A 26,271-nucleotide genomic window follows, 5' to 3' on the forward strand; every position below is an offset into this window, starting at 1 on the left:
CTACTCCCGGTGGGAGTAGGACTCCTCCAAGGGCGCGCCATAGAGAGGGCCGGCCGTCCCCCTCCTCCAGTCCTTTATATACGGGGAGGGGGGCACCCCTTGGAGACACAACAATTGATCCCTTGGATCTCTTAGCCGTGTGCGGTGCCCCCCTCCACCATAATCCACCTCGATAATATCGTAGCAGTGCTTAGGCGAAGCCCTGCGTCGGTAGAACATCATCATCGTCACCATGCCGTCGTGCTGACGGAACTCTCCCTCAAAGCTCGGCTGGATCGGAGTTCGAGGGATGTCATCGAGTTGAACGTGTGCCGAACTCGGAGGTGCCGTGCGTTCGGTACTTGATCGGTCGGATCGTGAAGACGTACGACTACATCAACCACGTCGTGCTAATGCTTCCGCTTTCGGTATACGAGGGTACGTGGACACACTCTCCCCTCTCGTTGCTATGCATCACCTGTTGGGGATCGTAGCATAATTTTAAAATTTTCCTACGCTCACCAAGATCCATCTATGGAGTATACTAGCAACGAGGGGAAAGGAGTGCATCTACATACCCTTGTAGATCGCGAGCGGAAGCGTTCCAATGAACGAGGTTGATGGAGTCGTACTCGCCGTGATCCAAATCACCGATGACCGAGTGCCGAACAGACGGCACCTCCGCGTTCAACACACGTACGGAGCAGCGACGTTCTCCTCCTTCTTGATCCAGCAAGGGGGAAGGAGAGGTTGATGGAGATCCAGCAGCACGACGGCGTGGTGGTGGATGTAGCGGGGTCTCGGCAGGGCTTCGCCGAGCTTCTGCGAGAGGGAGAGGTGTTGCAGGGGAGGAGGGAGGCGCCCAAGGCTGTTGTGTTGCTGCCCTCCCCCCCTTTATATAGGCCCCCTGGGAGGGGGGGCGCCGGCCAGGAGCCCATCTGGATGGGGGGGCGGCGGCCAGGGGGGAGACTTGCCCCCCAAGGCAAGTGGGGCGCCCCCCCCCACCCTAGGGTTTCCAACCCTAGGCGCAGGGGGGAGGCCCATGGGGGGCGCCCCAGCCCACTAAGGGCTGGTTCCCTTCCCACTTCAGCCCATGGGGCCCTCCGGGATAGGTGGCCCCACCCGGTGGACCCCCGGGACCCTTCCGGTGGTCCCGGTACAATACCGGTGACCCCCGAAACTTTCCCGGTGGCCGAAACTTGACTTCCTATATATAATTCTTCACCTCCGGACCATTCCGGAACTCCTCGTGACGTCCGGGATCTCATCCGGGACTCCGAACAACTTTCGGGTTTCCGCATACTCATATCTCTACAACCCTAGCGTCACCGAACCTTAAGTGTGTAGACCCTACGGGTTCGGGAGACATGCAGACATGACCGAGACGCCTCTCCGGTCAATAACCAACAGCGGGATCTGGATACCCATGTTGGCTCCCACATGTTCCACGATGATCTCATCGGATGAACCACGATGTCGAGGATTCAATCAATCCCGTATACAATTCCCTTTGTCAATCGGTATGTTACTTGCCCGAGATTCGATCGTCGGTATCCCAATACCTTGTTCAATCTCGTTACCGGCAAGTCTCTTTACTCGTACCGCAATGCATGATCCCGTGACTAACGCCTTAGTCACATTGAGCTCATTATGATGATGCATTACCGAGTGGGCCCAGAGATACCTCTCCGTCATACGGAGTGACAAATCCCAGTCTCGATCCGTGCCAACCCAACAGACACTTTCGGAGATACCCGTAGTGTACCTTTATAGTCACCCAGTTACGTTGTGACGTTTGGCACACCCAAAGTACTCCTACGGTATCCGGGAGTTGCACGATCTCATGGTCTAAGGAGAAGATACTTGACATTGGAAAAGCTCTAGCAAACGAACTACACGATCTTTGAGCTATGCTTAGGATTGGGTCTTGTCCATCACATCATTCTCCTAATGATGTGATCCCGTTATCAATGACATCCAATGTCCATAGTCAGGAAACCATGACTATCTGTTGATCAACGAGCTAGTCAACTAGAGGCTTACTAGGGACACGTTGTGGTCTATGTATTCACACATGTATTACGATTTCCGGATAACACAATTATAGCATGAACAATAGACAATTATCATGAACAAAGAAATATAATAATAACCATTTATTATTGCCTCTAGGGCATATTTCCAACAGTCTCCCACTTGCACTAGAGTCAATAATCTAGTTACATTGTGATGAATCGAACACCCATTGCGTCCTGGTGTTGATCATGTTTTGCTCTAGGGAGAGGTTTAGTCAACGGATCTGCTACATTCAGGTCCGTATGTACTTTACAAATATCTATGTCTCCATTTTGAACACTTTCACGAATGGAGTTGAAGCGACGCTTGATATGCCTGGTCTTCCTGTGAAACCTGGGCTCCTTCGCAAGGGCAATAGCTCCAGTGTTGTCACAGAAGAGAGTCATCGGGCCCGACGCATTGGGAATCACCCCTAGGTCGGTAATGAACTCCTTCATCCAGACTGCTTCCTGTGCTGCCTCCGAGGCTGCCATGTACTCCGCTTCACATGTAGATCCCGCCACGACGCTTTGCTTGCAACTGCACCAGCTTACTGCTCCTCCATTCAAAATATACACGTATCCGGTTTGTGACTTCGAGTCATCCAGATCTGTGTCGAAGCTAGCGTCGACGTAACCCTTTACGACGAGCTCTTCGTCACCTCCATAAACGAGAAACATATCCTTAGTCCTCTTCAGGTACTTCAGGATATTCTTGACCGCTGTCCAGTGTTCCATGCCGGGATTACTTTGGTACCTTCCTACCAAACTTACGGCAAGGTTTACATCAGGTCTGGTACACAGCATGGCATACATAATAGACCCTATGGCCGAGGCATAGGGGATGACACTCATCTTTTCTCTATCTTCTGCCGTGGTCGGGCATTGAGCCGTGCTCAATTGCACACCTTGCAATACAGGCAAGAACCCCTTCTTGGACTGATCCATATTGAACTTCTTCAATATCTTGTCAAGGTACGTACTCTGTGAAAGACCAATGAGGCGTCTTGATCTATCTCTATAGATCTTGATGCCTAATATATAAGCAGCTTCTCCAAGGTCCTTCATTGAAAAACACTTATTCAAATAGGCCTTTATACTTTCCAAGAATTCTATATCATTTCCCATCAATAGTATGTCATCCACATATAATAAGAGAAATGCTACAGAGCTCCCACTCACTTTCTTGTAAACACAGGCTTCTCCATAAGTCTGTGTAAACCCAAACGCTTTGATCATCTCATCAAAGCGAATGTTCCAACTCCGAGATGCTTGCACCAGCCCATAGATTGAGCGCTGGAGCTTGCATACTTTGTTAGCATTCTTAGGATCGACAAAACCTTCCGGCTGCATCATATACAATTCTTCCTTAAGGAAGCCGTTAAGGAATGCCGTTTTGACGTCCATCTGCCATATCTCATAATCATAGTATGCGGCAATTGCTAACATGATTCGGACGGACTTCAGCTTCGCTACGGGTGAGAAAGTCTCATCGTAGTCAACCCCTTGAACTTGTCGATAACCCTTAGCGACAAGTCGAGCCTTATAGATGGTCACATTACCATCCGCGTCTGTCTTCTTCTTAAAGATCCATTTATTTTCTATGGCTCGCCGATCATCGGGCAAGTCAGTCAAAGTCCATACTTCGTTTTCATACATGGATCCTATCTCGGATTTCATGGCTTCTAGCCATTTGTCGGAATCCGGGCCCGCCATCGCTTCTTCATAGTTCGAAGGTTCACCGTTGTCTAACAACATGATTTCCAGGACAGGGTTGCCGTACCACTCTGGTGCGGAACGTGTCCTTGTGGACCTACGAAGTTCAGCAGTAACTTGATCCGAAGCTTCATGATCATCATCATTAACTTCCTCCCCAGTCGGTGTAGGCACCACAGGAACATCTTCCCGCGCTGCGCTACTTTCCGGTTCGGAAGGGGTGACTATCACCTCATCAAGTTCCACTTTCCTCCCACTCAATTCTTTCGAGAGAAACTCTTTCTCCAGAAAGGACCCGTTCTTGGCAACGAAGATCTTGCCTTCGGATCTGAGGTAGAAGGTATACCCAATAGTTTCCTTAGGGTATCCTATGAAGACGCATTTTTCCGACTTGGGTTCGAGCTTTTCAGGTTGAAGTTTCTTGACATAAGCATCGCATCCCCAAACTTTTAGAAACGACAGCTTAGGTTTCTTCCCAAACCATAATTCATACGGTGTCGTCTCAACGGATTTCGACGGAGCCCTATTTAAAGTGAATGCGGCAGTCTCTAAAGCATAGCCCCAAAATGAGAGCGGTAAATCGGTAAGAGACATCATAGATCGCACCATATCCAATAGAGTGCGATTACGACGTTCGGACACACCGTTTCGCTGAGGTGTTCCAGGCGGCGTGAGTTGTGAAACGATTCCACATTTCCTTAAGTGCGCACCAAATTCGTGACTTAAATATTCTCCACCACGATCTGATCGTAAGAATTTTATTTTTCCTGTCACGTTGATTCTCAACCTCACTCTGAAATTCCTTGAACTTTTCAAAGGTTTCAGACTTGTGTTTCATTAGGTAGACATACCCATATCTACTTAAATCATCAGTGAGAGTGAGAACATAACGATATCCTCCGCGAGCCTCAACACTCATTGGACCGCACACATCGGTATGTATGATTTCCAATAAGTTGGTTGCTCGCTCCATTGTTCCGGAGAACGGAGTCTTGGTCATCTTACCCATGAGGCATGGTTCGCACGTGTCAAATGATTCGTAATCAAGAGACTCCAAAAGTCCATCTGCATGGAGCTTCTTCATGCGCTTGACACCAATGTGACCAAGGCGGCAGTGCCACAAGTATGTGGGACTATCGTTATCAACTTTACATCTTTTGGTATTCACACTATGAATATGTGTAACATCACGTTCGAGATTCATCAAGAATAAACCATTGACCAGCGGGGCATGACCATAAAACATATCTCTCAAATAAATAGAACAACCATTATTCTCGGATTTAAATGAGTAGCCATCTCGAATTAAACGAGATCCAGATACAATGTTCATGCTCAAAGCTGGCACTAAATAACAATTATTGAGGTTTAAAACTAATCCCGTAGGTAGATGCAGAGGTAGCGTGCCGACGGCGATCACATCGACCTTGGAACCATTCCCGACGCGCATCGTCACCTCGTCCTTTGCCAGTCTCCGTTTATTCCGCAGTTCCTGTTTTGAGTTACAAATATGAGCAACCGCACCGGTATCAAATACCCAGGAGCTACTACGAGTACTGGTAAGGTACACATCAATTACATGTATATCACATATACCTTTGGTGTTGCCGGCCTTCTTGTCCGCTAAGTATTTGGGGCAGTTCCGCTTCCAGTGACCACTTCCCTTGCAATAAAAGCACTCAGTCTCAGGCTTGGGTCCATTCTTTGACTTCTTCCCGGCAACTGGCTTACCGGGCGCGGCAACTCCCTTGCCGTCCTTCTTGAAGTTCTTCTTACCCTTGCCCTTCTTGAACTTAGTGGTTTTATTCACCATCAACACTTGATGTTCTTTTCTGATCTCCACCTCCGCTGATTTCAGCATCGAATATACCTCAGGAATGGTCTTTTCCATCCCCTGCATATTGAAGTTCATCACAAAGCTCTTGTAGCTTGGTGGAAGCGACTGAAGGATTCTGTCAATGACCGCGTCATCCGGGAGATTAACTCCCAGCTGAGACAAGCGGTTGTGTAACCCAGACATTCTGAGTATGTGCTCACTAACAGAACTATTCTCCTCCATTTTACAGCTGAAGAACTTGTCGGAGACTTCATATCTCTCGACCCGGGCATGAGCTTGGAAAACCATTTTCAGCTCTTCGAACATCTCATATGCTCCATGCTTCTCAAAACGCTTTTGGAGCCCCGGTTCTAAGCTGTAAAGCATGCCGCACTGAACGAGGGAGTAATCATCAGCACGTGATTGCCAAGCGTTCATAACGTCTTGGTTCTCTGGGATTGGTGCTTCACCTAGCGGTGCTTCTAGGACATAATCTTTCTTGGCTGCTATGAGGATGATCCTCAGGTTCCGGACCCAGTCCGTATAGTTGCTGCCATCATCTTTCAGCTTGGTTTTCTCTAGGAACGCGTTGAAGTTGAGGACAACGTGGGCCATTTGATCTACAAGACATATTGTAAAGATTTTAGACTAAGTTCATGATAATTAAGTTCATATAATCAAATTATTCAATGAACTCCCACTCAGATAGACATCCCTCTAGTCATCTAAGTGAAACATGATCCGAGTTAACTAGGCCGTGTCCGATCATCACGTGAGACGGACTAGTCAAGATCGGTGAACATCTCCATGTTGATCGTATCTTCTATACGACTCATGCTCGACCTTTCGGTCCTCCGTGTTCCGAGGCCATGTCTGTACATGCTAGGCTCGTCAAGTCAACCTAAGTGTATTGCGTGTGTTCCGAGGCCATGTCTGTACATGCTAGGCTCGTCAACACCCGTTGTATGCGAACGTTAGAATCTATCACACCCGATCATCACGTGGTGCTTCGAAACAACGAACCTTCGCAACGGTGCACAGTTAGGGTGAACACTTTCTTGAAATTATTATAAGGGATCATCTTACTTACTACCGTCGTTCTAAGCAAATAAGATGCAAAACATGATAAACATCACATGCAATCAAATAGTGACATGATATGGCCAATATCATTTTGCTCCTTTGATCTCCATCTTCGGGGCACCATGATCATCTTCGTCACCGGCATGACACCATGATCTCCATCATCATGATCTCCATCATTGTGTCTTCATGAAGTTGTCACGCCAACGATTACTTCTACTTCTATGGCTAACGCGTTTAGCAATAAAGTAAAGTAATTTACATGGCGTTATTCAATGACACGCAGGTCATACAAAATAATAAAGACAACTCCTATGGCTCCTGCCGGTTGTCATACTCATCGACATGCAAGTCGTGATTCCTATTACAAGAATATGATCAATCTCATACATCACATATATCATTCATCACATCTTCTGGCCATATCACATCACATAGCACATGCTGCAAAAACAAGTTAGACGTCCTCTAATTGTTGTTGCAAGTTTTTACGTGGCTTGTAGGTTTCTAGCAAGAACGTTTCTTACCTACGTATGACCACAACGTGATATGCCAATTTCTATTTACCCTTCATAAGGACCCTTTTCATCGAATCCGTTCCGACTAAAGTGGGAGAGACAGACACCCGCTAGCCACCTTATGCAACTAGTGCATGTCAGTCGGTGGAACCTGTCTCACGTAAGCGTACGTGTAAGGTCGGTCCGGGCCGCTTCATCCCACAATGCCGCCGAAACAAGATAAGACTAGTAGCGGCAAGAAGAATTGGCAACATCTACGCCCACAACTGCTTTGTGTTCTACTCGTGCATAGTAACTACGCATAGGCCTGGCTCATGATGCCACTGTTGGGGATCGTAGCAGAATTTTAAAATTTTCCTACGCTCACCAAGATCCATCTATGGAGTATACTAGCAACGAGGGGAAAGGAGTGCATCTACATACCCTTGTAGATCGCGAGCGGAAGCGTTCCAATGAACGAGGTTGATGGAGTCGTACTCGCCGTGATCCAAATCACCGATGACCGAGTGCCGAACGGACGGCACCTCCGCGTTCAACACACGTACGGTGCAGCGACGTTCTCCTCCTTCTTGATCCAGCAAGGGGGAAGGAGAGGTTGATGGAGATCCAGCAGCACGACGGCGTGGTGGTGGATGTAGCGGGGTCTCGGCAGGGCTTCGCCGAGCTTCTGCGAGAGGGAGAGGTGTTGCAGGGGAGGAGGGAGGCGCCCAAGGCTGTTGTGTTGCTGCCCTCCCTCCCCCCCTTTATATAGGCCCCCTGGGAGGGGGGGCGCCGGCCAGGACCCATCTGGATGGGGGGGCGGCGGCCAGGGGGGAACTTGCCCCCCAAGGCAAGTGGGGCGCCCCCCCACCCTAGGGTTTCCAACCCTAGGCGCAGGGGGGAGGCCCATGGGGGGCGCCCCAGCCCACTAAGGGCTGGTTCCCTTCCCACTTCAGCCCATGGGGCCCTCCGGGATAGGTGGCCCCACCCGGTGGACCCCCGGGACCCTTCCGGTGGTCCCGGTACAATACCGGTGACCCCCGAAACTTTCCCGGTGGCCGAAACTTGACTTCCTATATATAATTCTTCACCTCCGGACCATTCCGGAACTCCTCGTGACGTCCGGGATCTCATCCGGGACTCCGAACAACTTTCGGGTTTCCGCATACTCATATCTCTACAACCCTAGCGTCACCGAACCTTAAGTGTGTAGACCCTACGGGTTCGGGAGACATGCAGACATGACCGAGACGCCTCTCCGGTCAATAACCAACAGCGGGATCTGGATACCCATGTTGGCTCCCACATGTTCCACGATGATCTCATCGGATGAACCACGATGTCGAGGATTCAATCAATCCCGTATACAATTCCCTTTGTCAATCGGTATGTTACTTGCCCGAGATTCGATCGTCGGTATCCCAATACCTTGTTCAATCTCGTTACCGGCAAGTCTCTTTACTCGTACCGCAATGCATGATCCCGTGACTAACGCCTTAGTCACATTGAGCTCATTATGATGATGCATTACCGAGTGGGCCCAGAGATACCTCTCCGTCATACGGAGTGACAAATCCCAGTCTCGATCCGTGCCAACCCAACAGACACTTTCGGAGATACCCGTAGTGTACCTTTATAGTCACCCAGTTACGTTGTGACGTTTGGCACACCCAAAGTACTCCTACGGTATCCGGGAGTTGCACGATCTCATGGTCTAAGGAGAAGATACTTGACATTGGAAAAGCTCTAGCAAACGAACTACACGATCTTTGAGCTATGCTTAGGATTGGGTCTTGTCCATCACATCATTCTCCTAATGATGTGATCCCGTTATCAATGACATCCAATGTCCATAGCCAGGAAACCATGACTATCTGTTGATCAACGAGCTAGTCAACTAGAGGCTTACTAGGGACACGTTGTGGTCTATGTATTCACACATGTATTACGATTTCCGGATAACACAATTATAGCATGAACAATAGACAATTATCATGAACAAAGAAATACAATAATAACCATTTATTATTGCCTCTAGGGCATATTTCCAACAGTCTCCCACTTGCACTAGAGTCAATAATCTAGTTACATTGTGATGAATCGAACACCCATTGCGTCCTGGTGTTGATCATGTTTGATGCCTCAAGTGCGTTTGCACCTCTCCGTACACGCACGTCATTCTCCACTTGGCCGTACCTTGTTCCTCAATGGAAACGTCGAGATGATAACCAGAATAACCAAGAATTTCAACATTTATTGAGTTGTTCCAAAACAAGCCAATGCCACCACTTCTACCATCACTACTAACAGCATAAGAACTATCAAATCCAAGCGTTCCCGACAAAGCTTCTACCCTAGTACTATCCATTTGAGTTTCAACAATGCATAAGAGGGTAGGGGTAAATTGCCTCGCAAATTCGTGAAGCTCTCGAACTGTCGCGGCTTTACCCGAACCACGACAATTCCAGCAGAATATATTCATTGGGCCCGGCAGCGCTCTTCGAAGGAGCCCGCCAAATATGTGACAGTCTTGCCATGACTGCCCATGTTATTCTCCACATCCTCATCCGTCGCTGAACTCATCTTGGTTCTCTTTGATTCCTGTTTGCTGCTAGGGCTCTGGGCAACGGGCGAAGGCGCTGGTACCTGGAGCGTACCATCCCGGACCAAAGAATTTGCTGCAACAATAGCTGATTTCCCATCACCCGGCGATCGCTTTCATAGTCCAACAGTCCGGCCAAGGCATATAGTCCGGCTGTCCGAGGACCCCCTAATCCAGATTGATCAGCTCTCGGGATGCATGACTGCATGGGCCATTAGATGGGCTGCGCGAGCGCTTAGTCTAGTGGCTTCTCGCCGGTGTCCAACAACAATTTTTACCGGTGTCACAGGGCCTAAACGGGCTATATATATAACGTAATCAGAACAATTACCCGGTGTCCTGTGACACCGGTTGGCATTACGTAGGTCCGCCCCTGCCGAGGGCGGCGCGGGGGTCGGTGGGTTGGCCGCTGAGGCCGAGGTGGCCAGCGGCATGGTGGCCGCCGTGGCCGGAGTGGCCAGCGGCGGAAGCGCAGCGAGGTCGCCTATCCTAGAGCGCAGCCCTTTCAACAAGTGAATCTTGATCGCGCACAGACGATTGCCATGAGCTCTTCCATGTCGTGTATAAAGGAAAGCACACGTGTACACAGTGCATGATCCCGCTGCCACAACCTGGACAGGAGCAGGCCATCCAGGTGCCCCAGCCCACTTAACGGCATTCCCACCCATAAACAAGGCACACGAAAAAGCTAAAAAGTAGAGTGAGGCCAGTCATTACGCTGGTAAGCATACTTCTGTATCTCGGTTTGTGAGTGTTGCTTCTTTGCATTTTAGTAATTTCACTTTGATGTAATACGTACTCCCTCCGTCTCAAAATAAGTGTCTCAAGCTTAGTACTACTAAGCTTGAGACACTTATTTTGAGACGGAGGGAGTAGTTGTTTAGAAGTTCACCACCTGTACCCGTAAACTTAATTCAGGTCTGATTCTATTCAGTTAATTTCCACTACAACAATGTGATGGACTGGTGGTGTGACTTTGTTTAAGCAGAGCAATTGTCTACTGCTGCGTGCTCGTGCTGTTGTGCCATCCTGATTTCAGCTGTGCTGTTGTGCCGTCCTGATTTCAGTTGTGCTTTCATTTCGCTAGGCGCTCCTGTTCGATTATAGCATCAATGGCGTAGCTTCTATATGATCCTCCTTTGTCATAGAATACATTGATTTTGCCTGTGCTTTATTACTCCCTCTGTCCCAAAATAACATCTTATATTATACTCCCTCCGAACCACTGATTACGAGTTGAGGGACTAGTCGACAGACTAGTCTACGAGCCGCAACTTGAGTGTCGACTGCAAATCTCGTGTAGACTACTTGGTCGAGTCGAGCAGTCGACAAACTAGTCATAGACTAGTCTGGACTAGTCGAGCTATTTGAGTCGAGCGACTCAAAATTTTGAGGGGATAAGTCATCCAGCCTGGCCGAAGCTCATGCTTGGGCAGAGGCCATAGCTGTGACACGTTGGAGTGCGCGGCCCTGAGACAAGAGAGAAGGAAGAGAGATAGAGGAGAGGAGAGGAGGAGGTATAGCGGTGATTGGCGGCAGCGGCCGGAGGCATGGGTTGCGCGCGCGCTCCCTTGTGTGATGCTGGCGGCTGCAATGGGATCGATCGGGAGCTAGGGTTCCAGTGACTGGGAGCTAAGTAGGCTGGCCACTTGGGCCCAAATGGCCAGCTGGGGGGCTGCTGCGTGGCGCTGGGCTGGGCTTGGTGAGCGTCGCCTAGCACTTCTGGTGTTATTGCATAGTGTACTGTTAGTATATACTGCATACACCGGACCCGCTCCGCTAGGGTTCCTTCCCTCGCCGCCGCTGCCCCGAACTAGCCTCCCCGCCGCCGCCGGCCGCCGGGCGCGCGCCGCCCGGCCCGCCCCGCTCCCCCCCCTCCTTCCCCAACCCTCCCGCGGCGCGCTCGCGCGCGCCCGGGGGGCTCCCTGCGGCCGCGGCCCTCGGCCCCGCCTCCCTCCCCTTCCCCCCGCCGTCGCCGGCGAGCTCCGTCGGGCAAAGCCCGGGGGGCGCGGCGGCGGCGGGGCCCTCCTTCCCCGTCCGCTTGGGGGCGCCGGCGCGGGGCGGCTCCTTCCAGCGGCGGCGCTGGACGTCCGCGGGATCCAGCGGCGCGGTGGCGGTTTCGCGGGGCGGCGGGGTGGCCTGCTGGTGGCGGCGCTCCGGCGTCCCTCGTTCTGTGCGCGGGGCGGCTGCGGTGCTCCCGGCTCGGGAGGTGGCGCGCGACCGGTCTCTTCCCGGATCCGGTCGGATCTGGCTTTGGGGGCTGGCCGGCGGCGCCTGGCTCCGGTGGTGCGTGCCCGGTGGCTCCGGCGCTTGGAGCTCGCCGGGCGACACGAGTAGGGCAGCGGTTGGGCGTGGCCGCTGCTCCGGCTGTGGGCGGCGGTAGGGGTAGGTCTCGGTGGTGGCCTACCGGTGTCGTGGCGGCTTCACGGTGGCTCGATGGATCTGCCCGCTGCAACGGCCGGCTTCTCTGGCGTCGGTTTGTCTGCGTTCGGGCCGTCTCGACCTTCACCCCATCTCCTCGTCGCCCGGGCGCTACCTCCATCAATGGGCTGGTCCTCTCCCAGCTGCGGTCCACCGCTCGTCTCGCGCCCGATGCCGCAGGACCGAGCTCGTCTCGCGCACGGTGCAGCAGGACTGACCTCGTCCCCCTCTCGGTGCTGCAGGACCGAGCTCGTCTCGCGCTTGGGGCAGCAGGATGGGTCGGTGGATGCCAGTTCTGGCCGACCCTTTGGGTCTCAACGCTGGGGGTTGCCCAGGGGTGCGAAAGGTGGGACCTTTCCGCTCGCCCCTTTCGTTGGGGTGCGGCGGGTCTCGGGTGAGGTGGTGTCGAGGTCTTGGATGCTGGGGCGGCGGCCCTGGTGGTGGTTGCGCGGTGCTCTTGGGCAGAGCCCGTGCCTTGGTGCTGCCCGGTCAACATGGTCGTGTGGGCGGCGTGGTTGCCGGGGTGTGGCGTTCGGTCGTGGTGAATATTGGCCGAGGTGAAAACCTGCTCTATCTTCGGACGGACCGGCGGCGGCGAAGATCGTTCCCTTCTTGAAGGCGTCGTCGCAGCTCTCATTGCCCGTCATGCGGCTGCGGGGGAAACTCTGATCCTTGGATCAGGTGGTGGCGTACCCTTCCTGAAGGCGCCGCCTTGGAGCGTATGGTTCGTCATATGTAGCTTCATCTCTTCAGGGCGGTAGTGCTAGGAGTGGTGTTGCTGCGCTCAGCGCCCATGTATCTTGTCCTGGGTGTGTGCGTGTGTTGCGGTGGCGTAGCGTGTGTTTGTCTGAATGCTTGTGGTTTGATGCTTTATATATAAAGCGGGGCGAAAGCCTTTTTCGGTATACTACATACACCGCTCAAAAAAAAACTACATACTACTAGTTATTAGTAGTTGAGTACTACAGTACCATGTCGACTAGTCCAGCACTAGTCTAGACTAGTCACGATTAGCCTATGAGTCTCAACCTCGGAACGACTCGTCGACTTGTCGACTCGTAAACCTTGCTCCGAACTAAAGCCAAGACACTTATTTTGGGTCGGAGGGAGTACAAAGCTACAGTATAATGTGTATTCCTCTGTAAACAAATATAAGATAGTGACCTAAAACGTCTTATATTTGTTTATGGAGGGAGTACTAAGTGTATTTATAGAGGCAAACCCAATTGTGGTCAGGTCAGGTACTTCGGTTCCATTTTGGTGTGTGAGTGTGCTGTCTTGACCATGGATCTCCTCTTGAAGGTGACGAAGAATCTTAAAGTAGAACCATCTTGATGGATTCTGAGTGCTCATTTTGGTAAACCTGGTGTTTTGCTGGTGGTGGTGGTCTAAGTTTCGCAAGCTCCTATGTGTAGCTTTTACTATGGTACTTGAGATCATGCTGGTGGCTGTGCCCCTCGATGAGATTATTCTGAACTCATTTTGTGTTTTATCAGACTCAAATCAATTGGGTTAGTGTGGAATCCCTTGAATCAAAAAAAATAAGAGATATACTCGTAGATTCGAATTGTACCGAATATAACTTGGATTGCAAATACTCAGATGGTGATAACGATTAATGAAAAAGCACACGACGATATGGTGAAGTCGGATCCGACACATTACTACTATCCATTACTGAATCCTGACTCTTCTCCATTAGTTCCGCTTCGGTACAACCCCCATAAACACATCAACAGAGGAGATCTCTCCATACCCCTTCATAATAAAGGGTATGATGGTCTTTTTTTTCAAAATATGGTAGCGACAATTTTTTTTAGACAGCCCGCGAAAATAAACAGTGGCTAGCAGTATCCTGGGACAGCCCAACAGCAAGTCGTCTATCTGAAACACTCGAAAATCCTAAAAAATGTGCATGCAACATGTATTGAACACAGGACCTTGCACTCTCAGGGAAAGGATCCAACCACTAGACTGACCCAACTATAATGACAAAGGAGCAGCGCGGTTTCTTAAGACTATTAACAGCGGTGACCTTTTGAACGCAAAAGAAATTCAAAATTAATTTTTTAACATGCATACAAATTTTCTGAAAAGTAGAACAGATTTTAAACTCTGAATAAATTTTGGAAACTGAGATTTTTGAAATTCTGAATAATATTTGAAAACACAAACAATTTTTAAAATCTGTTTTTTTCTAAAAATGCGAATATTTTTTGATATTTTAAAAAACTTCTTTGAAAAATATGAATAAATAAATAAATAGGCTTCACATTTTGTAACATTGCGATTTAAAAAAAAACCAGTAACCTTCTAAAAGGTTCCAGACTGGAAACCGGCCTGGTATCAACAGTTAGGGAATTCTTTTCAAATCATAGTTCTCGCCACCCTTTGTGCCATCAGGTGTGTGCATGTCATCATAAGGGTAAATCTTTTTTAGGAAATCTATCATCGCATGTCATCGTAAGGGAAATCCTTTTTAGGAAATCTATCAACACATTCTCTTCTTCTTCTTCTTTCATGTTACCGGGTTTGTACGACACGTCGGCTTTATTCAATTTCTTTATTACTCTCTACGTTGTTGAATGTGTAAAAAAGTGCTATGGGACGGACTCTTCCGACTTAACCGAAACCTCTATGTTGTACATGACGCACTTGTGGACTTTCATTAAATATACTCAAATTTTGCAGGCAAATGGGCATTGTCATCCTATCACTCCATGCAAAATTTGAACGAATTCGGACACCAAACACACGTGTGTCACGTCCGATCAGTATTTTAGGGATTATTCACCTGGAAAACCCTAGAAAATGTGTGAAATGTCAAAAATAGATGAAACTTGGTTTGTATGCTTCCCATGAAGATAGAAAGATGTGGAAAAAATTTGGGTCCATTTGATGAATATGCAAAAAAAAGTGCTATGGGACGGACTCTTCCGACTTAACCGAAACCCCTACGGTACTTGTGGACTTTCATAAAATATACCCAAAATTTTTAGGTTGCTGGGGATGGTCATCCTAGTACTCCACACAAAATTTAGACGAATTCGTACACAAAACACACGTTGCGTCATGTTCGGTCAGTATTGTAGGGATTTTTCACACACAGAAAACTGTAGAAATTGCATGAAATCTAGAAAATAGATGAAATATGGCATGGACGCTTGCCATGATGATAGTATTCAGTGGACAAAATTTGGGTCCATTTGATGAATATGTAATAAAAAAGTGCTATGGGACGGACTCTTCCAACTTAACCCAAACCCCTATGTTGTATATGATGTACTCGTGGACTTTATTAAAATATACCCAAATTTTGCAGGTAGCTGGGAGGAAATGGCTATTTTCTTCTCGTTCATCTTTCCTCTCGCTCGGACATAGATTGTTCGCACGAGGTTTTGAAAAAAAATCACTGGTTTTAGAAAAAGTTTGTAAAAATTGAGACAGGTTCATTGATCTGAAAATCGTTCATGTATTTGAAAAAAAATCAGTGATTTGAGAAAAAGTTCACAAGTTTAAGAAATTAGACACGGACTTGAAACACAGTTCACGAATTTATGATAATTTCCGGATTTTAGAAAAATTCGTGAATTTTAGAAAGGAAAAGAAAATGAAAATGAAAAAATAGAAGGAGATCAAGAAAAAAACAGTAGAAAAATTAGACAAAACCAGAAAAAAAAAACAAGGCGTTGGCTTTTTTGTTTACGTCACGTCTGACGGCACGGCTGCGACCGAGAAACATTTTAGAACGCGTGGGTACATAGGTTGTTCACGAGTTGTTTAGGATAAGAATAACAAAAGTTGCACTCTGTTCAGCAGCATCAGCTCTCATAGTTGGTTAGTGGCATTGTATGAATACAACGTGGTAATGAGTTCGAGTCTCACTACCTGCATCTATTTTTGAATATTAAAAAATACTCTCTCCGTCCCATAATGTAAGACGTTTTTTGGCGTGCTAAAAATCGCCCCCTGGGCGTACCGGCGCAAAACGCGCGCTGGGGCGTGATGCCACCCAGTCGCGGCGCCCACGGATTTTTGTGAAAATTAAAGTGCGGTACAAACATGGCACAAATTCGCTCCGTCCCATAATGTAAGACGTTTTTTGGCGCACTAAAAGTCGCCCCTGGGGCGCACTGGCGCAAAACGCGCGCTGGAGGCGTGATACCTGCATCTATTTTTGAATATTAAAAAATATTCCCTCCATCCCATAATGTACGACGTTTTTTGGCGCGCTAAAAATCGGCCCCTGGGGCGCACCGGCGCAAAACGCATGCTGGGGGCATGATGCCACCCAGTCGCGGTGCCCACGGATTTTTGTGAAAATTAAAGTGCGGCACAAACATGGCACAAATTCAACCATTTTCGGCGAGTTCATGCATATTTCGGCAAGTTCAAACCAAATTCAACCAAACACGGCGAGAGTTCATACATATTTAAAATATTTTACAAAAAAGAAAAAAACACACTACTAGGCCCGCCGTCTCCCTCGCCTCGCCGCTCGTCGCCGTTCTACATGCCGAGGAGGCTGTAGAACAGCGTGTAGTCGCCGCCGCCGTCGTCGTCGTCGTCGTCGCCGCCTCCGCCGCGGCCGCCGTCCCTGCTGCAACCCTCCCCCGGTTGGCGCGGCGGGTTGGACGGTCCGGCGGCGTCCTCGTCGTCGTCGCTGTGGAGGATCACGACGTCGTGCTCGTCCTCGCGCCCACGCTTGCGGGCGGTGATCTCCTCCAGGGCCCGGCGCTGCCGGACCATCTCGTCGCGGAGGTAGTCGTTGCGCGCCCACCGTAGGGCGTCCTCGTCGGAGAAACCGCACCGGGCTAGCTCCTCGTACTCCGGGGGGAGGCTGGGCTCCGGTTTGGGCGCGACGAGGACGAGGCGGCCAGAGGCGGGGGTGGAGTCGGCGATGCGGACACCGGAGTTGCGGGTGCGCCGGCTGACAGGCGTGTCCTGGGGCTCCGGCTTGACGGGGCGGAGGCAGGGAGAGCCGGTCGACCGACCGGACGAGGAGGAGGACGCCCCGGGGTCCATGCGCCTCGGCGTCCACGAGCTCCCACGGCGGCGAGAGAAGGACGGGGGCTCGGGGTACTCCAGCCTCGGCGTGTTGCCGCCCTCGATGTACTCGAGGACGGCCTCCAGCGTGCAGCCGGGCACGCCCCACCATCGGCGCCGCCCCTCGGAGTTGAGCCTGCCGGAGGGCACGACGCCGTTGGTGGCCTCGAGCTGCTCGGCGTGACGGCGGCGGAAGTACGGCTCCCAGAGCGGGTTGTCGGGGACGTAGCGCGGCCCCTCCCTCGCCGCCCGCGGCAGGGAGGCGCATACGCGCGATCTCCGCACGCCGCGCCGCCCCGGTGGGTGGTGGTGGCACCGGGACCCCGCCGGCGCTGATTCTCCACGCCCCGGGCACCCGCATGTCCGGCGGGACCGAGTACTCGTCCTCGAAGAGGAGCCGAGCTTCGTCCTCGTGAAGGTGGCGGCGGCCAAAGCCGTTCGCCGTCGCCTGGGAATCGTTCGGCCATTTCTTTGAACTGGGACGGCGAGGGGAGAGGGAGGAAGGGGAGAGGGGGCGCGTCGGCGGTGGAGACTCTGTGCGTGCCACCGGCGCGCTGGGGTCGGCTTATATAGGCGGAGGCGCCGCGAGCACGCGTGGCATGCGCGGGGACGCGCGTCGTCACGCTTTCACTGCGCCGCCCGTGAGGCATCAATGGCGGAGGCTGACCGGCGCAGCGCGCCGCAGCTTTGGCATTGATTCGCCGCGGGAAACGAGGCGATGAGGACGACGAAGCGGCGAGAAGCGAGACAAGTCGCTGGCAAGGAGGGCCCGCGGCTCTTTCGCGCCAAAAACGATTCGCCCGGCGCCCCCGAGCGCCCCCCAGCACGCCGGGTTCGGGTTGGGTCCGCCGGCGCCAATTTCGGCCTGAGCCGGCGAAAATTGGGCCCTTGGGGGCGCGACTGGGCCGATTTTTTGACGCCGGCGGCCGAAAAGTCACCCGGGGACCTTGTTGGGGGCGCGGCTGAAGATGCTCTTAATGGGCTGACCCTGTGGGTGTTGGCACAGAATTGGGCTCCTTGTACGTACAGCCTATACGGGCATGCAATGGAACATGCATACAAAACTGGATACGATGAGTGAAAAAACTATATTGCCCTTTATACGTTTTGGAGGGGTTGTACCGAAGCGGACTTCCTTTTTCATTTCTTCAGAAGTATGTAGTACGTACTGGTTGCATTGGTCGGGAATAATCACAAATTAATTACCCAAGAGTAGAGAAGAGTACAACTCGAAACAAGGGAAATCAATCGCAGCCTTTACAACCTCTGATGATTCATCCAACGTCATGAGAATTTACAATGTCTTGATGCAATAAGATCACACGCCCTCTCTGGAACTTGGCCGAGCCTGACACTCTGGTCCAATCCAATATTGCTAACTACACACTTGATCTGAAGATTCTTCAAGTAATCGATCACCAGAGCCTACGTGTCTGTCCGCCAGCCTTCAAGTAACCACGCACCGCTCAAGAAGTCTGCTGGATCACTGCGTCCACACGTCCGCGCTGTATCTGGAGCTGGCCTTCCGGGCGCGCTTCGAGGCCATCATGGCGCCGCACGCCCCCGCCGGTCCGGCATGCTGCAGAGCGGCCGCCATCTTCCCGCCGGCGTCGACGACGTAGTAATCCATCCGTCTCTTCCTTGCAGAAGCCTTCAGCACAAGAGATGAGGAGGAGGAGGAGGCGCTGGTGGTGGTGCTCGTCGGCCTCTTCTTGGGTGGCAACAGCGATTCGTGGATCTGGACGGTGGTGGGGAGGCTGCACCCGGCGGCTAGCTGGAGCTGAGACGCCGCTGCGGCCCTCTTCTTCGGCGGCAACAGAGATGGATCAATGATGGTGCGGAAGCTGTGCCCGGCTGGCTGGAGCTGAACGCCCATCGTCGTCATCATCGGAGAAAGATGGCGCTGCCTCAAGAATTCTTTCCACGGTCTCTTCTTCGGGTATGAGAAAATAGGTAGACCATGGGAGGGCGGGCGTATAGGTATATAAAGATCGAATCCTCCAGTTCCATGTAGAGTCGAAGACGCGTCCATAGCAGTTTCGTTCCGAGTCCACGTCCGGAATCGGACCGGAAATCTTTTTTTCTTTAAGACAGCATTTCAATGATTTCAATGATTTCAATTATTTCATCCATTTCTATAAGTTGTTTCAATTCTTTCAGAAAACATATCTCAATGATTTCAAAAGGATAATTTCACTCTTTTCAATAAACTGATTTCGGTTCTTTCGGAAAATAGATTTCAATAAAATAACTTCACACATTTTTAAAAATTAATTTCACTCTTTCAATAAATTGATCTCAATAATTTAAAAAACTGGTTTAAATTCTTTCAAAAAACATATTTCAATTAATTAAGAAACTACGTTCACTCATTTCAGAAAACTAATTTCAAGTATTCCCATAAACTAATTCCACGCATTTCAATAAATCAATTTCGGTAATTCCAAACACCGTTTTGTCTTTCAGAAAACAAATTCAGTTATTTGTAAGAACGAAATTCACTTTGTTCAATAAACTTATTTCACTTTTAAGGACTAAGTGAGTGTGGCACCATTCAGTTATTTGTAAGAACCGGCATCCTCAACATTCATAGTTAATCTGGACATGCAAGAGAATGTTCCAAAGCTGGTACTCGAATCTCTAGTTAACTCGATCGACCTGGTAAACAAAGGGAGCAATGTCTTTCGGCCTTGTCCCATCCAACCATCACGCATCCCATAATGGTGCCTTGTCCCCATTGTCGATGATGAATCAGGTATAGGTGTAGAAGAGCTTCGTGTCCACGGCATCACAAAGTTTGCCCATGCCAAACCACAACTTGCTTGGGTCAGTCCATTCAAGCCATGGACAACGTAACTGCATCGCCCTCACATATTTTTAGATGGATCACACCGAGACCCCCAAGATGGGTCGGCGCGGCAGACAGTTTCCCAATTAACCTTGCATTTCTCTCTCGAGGTCCTAACAAGCCGGTGATTCAGGCCCTAAACCGACTCGGGATGCCCTTCTCTGCCGGAGATCGAAGATGTAATCCTATATAACTAAATCAAAAGCCTTGGGAATGTCCAGCATGAAAAGCAAGATTTGCGAATGTTCGAGGGATGAGGAGGCGCGAGATGGCCCACCGCCGCACGGGGCCTCGCTCCGGCAAGGTCAGCCGATGGCGGGAGGGGCGGGGGAGGGGGGGATGGGGAGGAGAGCTAGGCACCAGCAACAGAAGAGTCGCTTGTACTCTAGTAATAGCTACTATCTATCATAGATGATCCAAATCATTTTATGTAATTTTCTAATGTTTATACTCCCTCCATTCCACAATTAGTGCCTATAGATTTTTGTGAAAGTCAAACTTTGCCAACTTTGACCAAGTGTATAGAGAAAATTGTCTACACCTACAATACCAAACATGTACATTCTGAAAATATAACTCATGATGTATCCAATGATGTGCATTTGGTATTCTAGATGTACCTACTTTTCTCTATAAATACGGTCAAAGTTTGTAATGTTTGACTTTTGCAAAAATCTATAGGCACTACATTATGAAACGGAGGGAGTATAATATTGTATTCAATAAAAATTCTTGATGTGCACTAGATATTTTATATCACATGACTTTTATACAGCACGTGCACAAGACAAGCGACTCGCCCTACTGGCACTCATCAAGCCATTAGCAAAACTTTGTGTCACGTGCCTTGGGTGCACATGCACAACATAACTCTTGTTTCTTTCTTAATATAGTTGGTTATTTAAATTCTTATTTTCATAATATGTGTCTTGATGTATACAGTGTGGGACCCATGCATGCCTGGATCTTGGGAGTGTATGCACATAGCTTGTTTCTTTCTTTAACCGCACACATTTCACTCTCGACCAATTACTTACCATTCTCATCGGTGTAAAACAGGTCTGAATTCTCAATTGTACAGATTTCACACTGTCATAGCTTTTGACCGTTGTGAGCCAAACGTATATAAACTCAAGCTAGATACGCACATGTCAAAACCCTTCTCACAGGAGATGGCCTCCAACGGTGGCGCACCAAACCCATGGCAACAACAGCTGCCGCGGCCATCGTGTGAGGGCTACACATGCCCTTTTTGCCGTAGGAGGTGGGTCACACACCAAGCCCTTGGTGGCCACATGTCCTCGCAGAGCTGCCGCAACAATCGCCACCGGAACATGCCGGTAAGCATGCCCCAACCAGCCTCCTCCGTGCCTGACTCTAGTCTTTTGGGGCCGTGGCTACTTGTGCTTGCACCCAACCTTGCCTTCTGGGAGGAATACCGCCGTGGAGGTCCCCGTCCGGTGGAGATAGACTTCATGGGTCTACTACGGGCGCCCGAAAACGCCGCACAGCCACAGCTGAGTGACAAAGCCGGCGAGGCGGTCGACCTAACCATGAGGCTTTGATTCGTGGAGGGTGCCTGATCACAAGCAAAATAAATACATTCGACGATAGATGAACATTGTGTAATATAAGATTCGTCCAAGCGTGTCATTTGTTTCAGCTACCTCTTACCGTGTTCTTCGCTATTTAGAACTTCGGATTGATTTCAAGATGACATGATGAATATGGTGCATGTTCAGGATTCAGTTGCCTTTAATTTTTTTTTTCTAACTTAAATAGGTGTGTACCTATGTATTGCAACGGGATCCGAGAATTTTCTTGTTTACAATAAAGTAGTTGAGTCGATTGACCTAACATCTACCACTGTGATTCTACGTACATATTTAGTAGGTCCATGCGTGGAACCCAATCTCATCGCCCATGTATGGGACCATAATGGATATCAACGCAACAACGACTGCAACCTTGTGAGCATTATATTATTATTATTTATACAGAGAGCGTTATAATCTAAAAGAAAATTCTTTTTATAAAGATTCACTAGTGCAGAACCGGGCTTTAGCGCCGGTTCGTAAGGGCCTTTAGTGCCGGTTCCACAACCGGCACTAAAGAGTGGGGACTAAAGGTCCCCCCTTTAGTACCGGTTCATCACGAACCGGCGCTAAAGTGCCACCACGTGGCACGAGCCAGGCCCGGGTGCGCGTAGGACATTAGTACCGGTTGGTAACACCAACCGGTACTAAATGTTTGGTGGTGTTTTGGTTTTTTTTTATTTTTCCTTTAATTTTGTGTTTTCAATTTAATTTAGTGATATTTTAGTTGTTAAATCATTAGATGAAAGTACCGCAGATTAGTTTCGACTGGATGCATGTGGATCCTAGCTAAGTGAGAACAAGTATATGCCATATCCATATTATACTTGATCACCTATAATTAAGTGATCAAGTATAATATGGATATGGCATATACTTGATCACTTAGCTAGGATCCATCCAGCTGAAAGTAATCTGCGGTTCCTTTCATAAATGATATAATAACTCATCATCATCATCATCATCATATTAATATAAAAACTCTTGCGTCATATCATCAACAACAGTATACTAGCTAGCTAAAAATCATCATAGTCGTCATTACCACTGTTTAATCATCATAGTCATTACCGCTATCTAATCACCACCAACACTAGCTGAAAGAAAAAACATTCACTTGTACCAGAAGCAAAGATATCATCGAGTTCAACATGGTCATGATATTATAAGCGTTCATAACACCACAAAATCAAATCACTCTTTGGCATTAAGTTCAGGACGAACAACACGGACATGAGAGGACAAGTACTAAGAGCATGAACTGGCTAAATCACTCCTGCTGCTCTCTCTCAGGTAAAATAGCATAGAACATGTATAGCTCTCCTGATTCATCATACTGGAGCATGCAGATGAACTTGTCTCCTAATCGTGGGCTGCGCTTCTCATTGCTGCCCCCTAGTACTTCTCTGGGATCGTTAACAATTTGCTCCAATCTTTCCCTATTAAGCATTCATTGCTTTTAGAAATCCTGAATGCACTCATGTGCAATGTAGGATATCTTGGCCGTAAGCTAACCATTGACATGTGACCTTTAGTCTTGATCCACTGAGGCACAACTGTCATCGGGAGTCCCTGTTGAAGAACATCGTATAGTAATTAATATACTTAGCAATGAAAGTTTAGCAAAAAAAATAATAATGTATGCAAAAGATGCACTGAGGACAAATAGTAAAAATCTTATCATCTTTCGTAAATAGATGTGACCGTAGTTCAATACGATCACTATTGGTCGCACGTTTTGAGTACTAACATTTCTAAGTGCAGGAAGAAAATTTGTCTTGACAGTATGAAGATCCTCAAGCCATGAAACATAATGACTTATCTCCTCGCAGTTTAGTTCAGCTCCGGGACAGTAGTAGGTCCTGTCTACCAAGCGTCGGACATGTTTCCTTGAATGGAAATAAGTTGTCAACTATTTTTGAATAAACAATATCAAAGACATAAATATAGTTGAGAAACTCACATAATGGTAGAACTGGAGGCGTCTGCACATCGACCCAGATGTCTCTATTACCTTCAATATCATCTTCCGGACGAATATCAAAGGTGATAACCATATCAGGTTCAAATGCATAAGCCTTGCATAGTGCTTGCCAAGTTTTGCATTCAAAATAGGTGTACGTGTCTGCATTGTATAATTTGACGTTGAAAGTATAACCATGCTCGGTCTTCAGGTAAACTCTCTTTACCTTCATAGTTTCCATAGCACAGAAATCTATCTTATCCAAGACAAAAATTCTTGCATGGCAGGGGATGCGCTAGTAGAATTGTGAAAATTTAAAATTATCAGTTGAAGCAAATGAAGCATATATAAGGCATGCTTAATTACGAAAAAAGACTTGTCGTTGTGACTTACTGTATCCACTTAAAAGGTCTCATCCAGCTTGATGCTGAAGCGCCTATCATCAACAAGGAAATTTCCGCCGCACAGGCCGCGCTGGTCTTCACAGTATTCGCACATAATGAAATCTTTTTCGTCGTCAGACGACATTTCCTATGTTCATATAGGTGAAACATTAAACACTTACTAGTTCTATTAATTCAACTAATTCAACTACTTCTATTAATTCAACTAGTTCTATTAATTCAACTAATTCAACTAAGGATTTACTAAAAATAAACTTGTTCTATTAATTTTCTTATTAAAATAAAGTAGCTAGTTCTATATAATAATATTTTAATTAGATCATCAAATCTTAGATATCTAAATTTTCTTACTAAAAATAAACTAGTTCTATTAATTCAACTAATTCAACTAAGAATTTACTAAAAATAAACTAGTTCTATTAATTTTCTTACTAAAATATATAATGTTGCTATATATAGTAATATTTTAATTAGATCATCAAATCTCATATACCTAAATTTTCTTACTAAAAATAAACTAGTTATATTAATTCAACTAGTTCAAATAATCTCACATGCCTAAATTTTCTTACTAAAATAAACTTGTTCTATTAATTTTCATACTAAAAATAAACTTGTTATATTAATTCAACTAGTTCAAATCTCATATATATACCTAATTAATATCTAGCTAATTCATCTAACAATTGACATTAATATTTAACAAGTTTTCCATATAATTCATCTAACATTAACATTCTAACATTCTTATCTACGTAATTCATCTAACATTAATCTAAACAACAGAAAACAGAAAATAAGTAAAAAAAATGTGTGTGTGTGTCTCTCTGTGACAGTGTGTGTGTGTGTGTGTGTGTGTGTGTGTGTGTACGAGCGGGGGGCGGCGGCGCGAGACGGCGACGCGACGGGGACGGCGCGACGACGGGCGGCGGGCCGGGGGCGACGGCGCGATCGAGACGGCAACGTAGTACGGGGCGGCGGGGGCGACGACGACGACGGGCGGCGGGGGCGACGGCGCGCGGCGGGGGCGGCGAGCGCGGCACATGATGGGCGACGGCGCGGCGGCGGCGATGTCGCGCGAAGAAGTTGGAGAAGAAGTGGTGGACGATGAAACTGAATTTTTCGTAAGTATATATAGGAGGGGCCTTTAGTACCGGTTGGAGCCACCAACCGGTACTAAAGGCCAATTTTTGCCAGGTCAAGCGGCGGGAAACGGACCCTTTAGTACCGGTTCGTGGCATGAACCGGTACTAAAGGCCCACGCATTAGTACCGGTTGGAGCCACCAACCGGTACTAATGTTTGTGCGCTGCCACCCATGGTGCACAATGTTTAGTCCCACCTCGCCGAGCGAAGGGCAGCCGCACTGGTTTATAAACCCAGCCGCGGCTGCTCCTTCGAACTTCTCTATATAGCAGCTTCTGAGCCTAACTATGGCGCGCTGCCCTGTGAGCCTGCTGGCCCTTCTGGGCCTGAATTTGCACACCCTAGGTCTGGCAGGCCCACTGGGCAGCGCCCCAACAACTTTTTATATAGTTTTTTTGCTGTATGTAGTTTCTTTGTGAATATTTTTGCTTTAGCTCTCTAAACAAATTGGTAAATGACCGAAAAATAGCAAATGATGTCAGAACGTGTTGGAAATTGATGACGTCGGTTTGAATGCTGCATACTGAACGCAAAAATAGTCTGGAGTTCAAATAAATTTAAAAAACATTGAAGTGCCCATGTAACAGATGAGTTCTCGTCCGAAACCCTGATGCTCCGAAAGAGATTGTCCAGTTTGTACACGAAGTGCGTCCAGTTTTCGCCGTGACCCTCTCTACTCTTTTGCACATGCTATACAAGTGAAATGATGATACCATGCCAAGTTCCAACATTTTCAGAGTTCATTTTGTAGTGATTTTCAATTTCACGGTCATTTAGCTCTCTAAACAAATTGGTAAATGACTGAAAAACTGCAAATGATGTCAGAACGTGTTGGAAATTGATGACGTCGCTTTGAATGCTGCATACTGAACGCAAAAATAGTCTGGAGTTCAAATAAGTTTAAAAAACATTGAAGTGCCCGTGTAAAAGATGAGTTCTCGTCCGAAACCCTGATACTCCGAAAGAGATTGTCCAGTTTGTACACGAAGTGCGTCCAGTTTTCGCCGTGACCCTCTCTACTCTTTTGCACATGCTATGCGGGTGAAATGATGATGCCATGCCAAGTTCCAACATTTTCGGAGTTCATTTTGTAGTGATTTTC

This window comes from Triticum aestivum, chromosome 3D (assembly GCF_018294505.1).
Source record: "Triticum aestivum cultivar Chinese Spring chromosome 3D, IWGSC CS RefSeq v2.1, whole genome shotgun sequence".
In the NCBI taxonomy this organism is placed as follows: Eukaryota; Viridiplantae; Streptophyta; class Magnoliopsida; order Poales; family Poaceae; genus Triticum; species Triticum aestivum.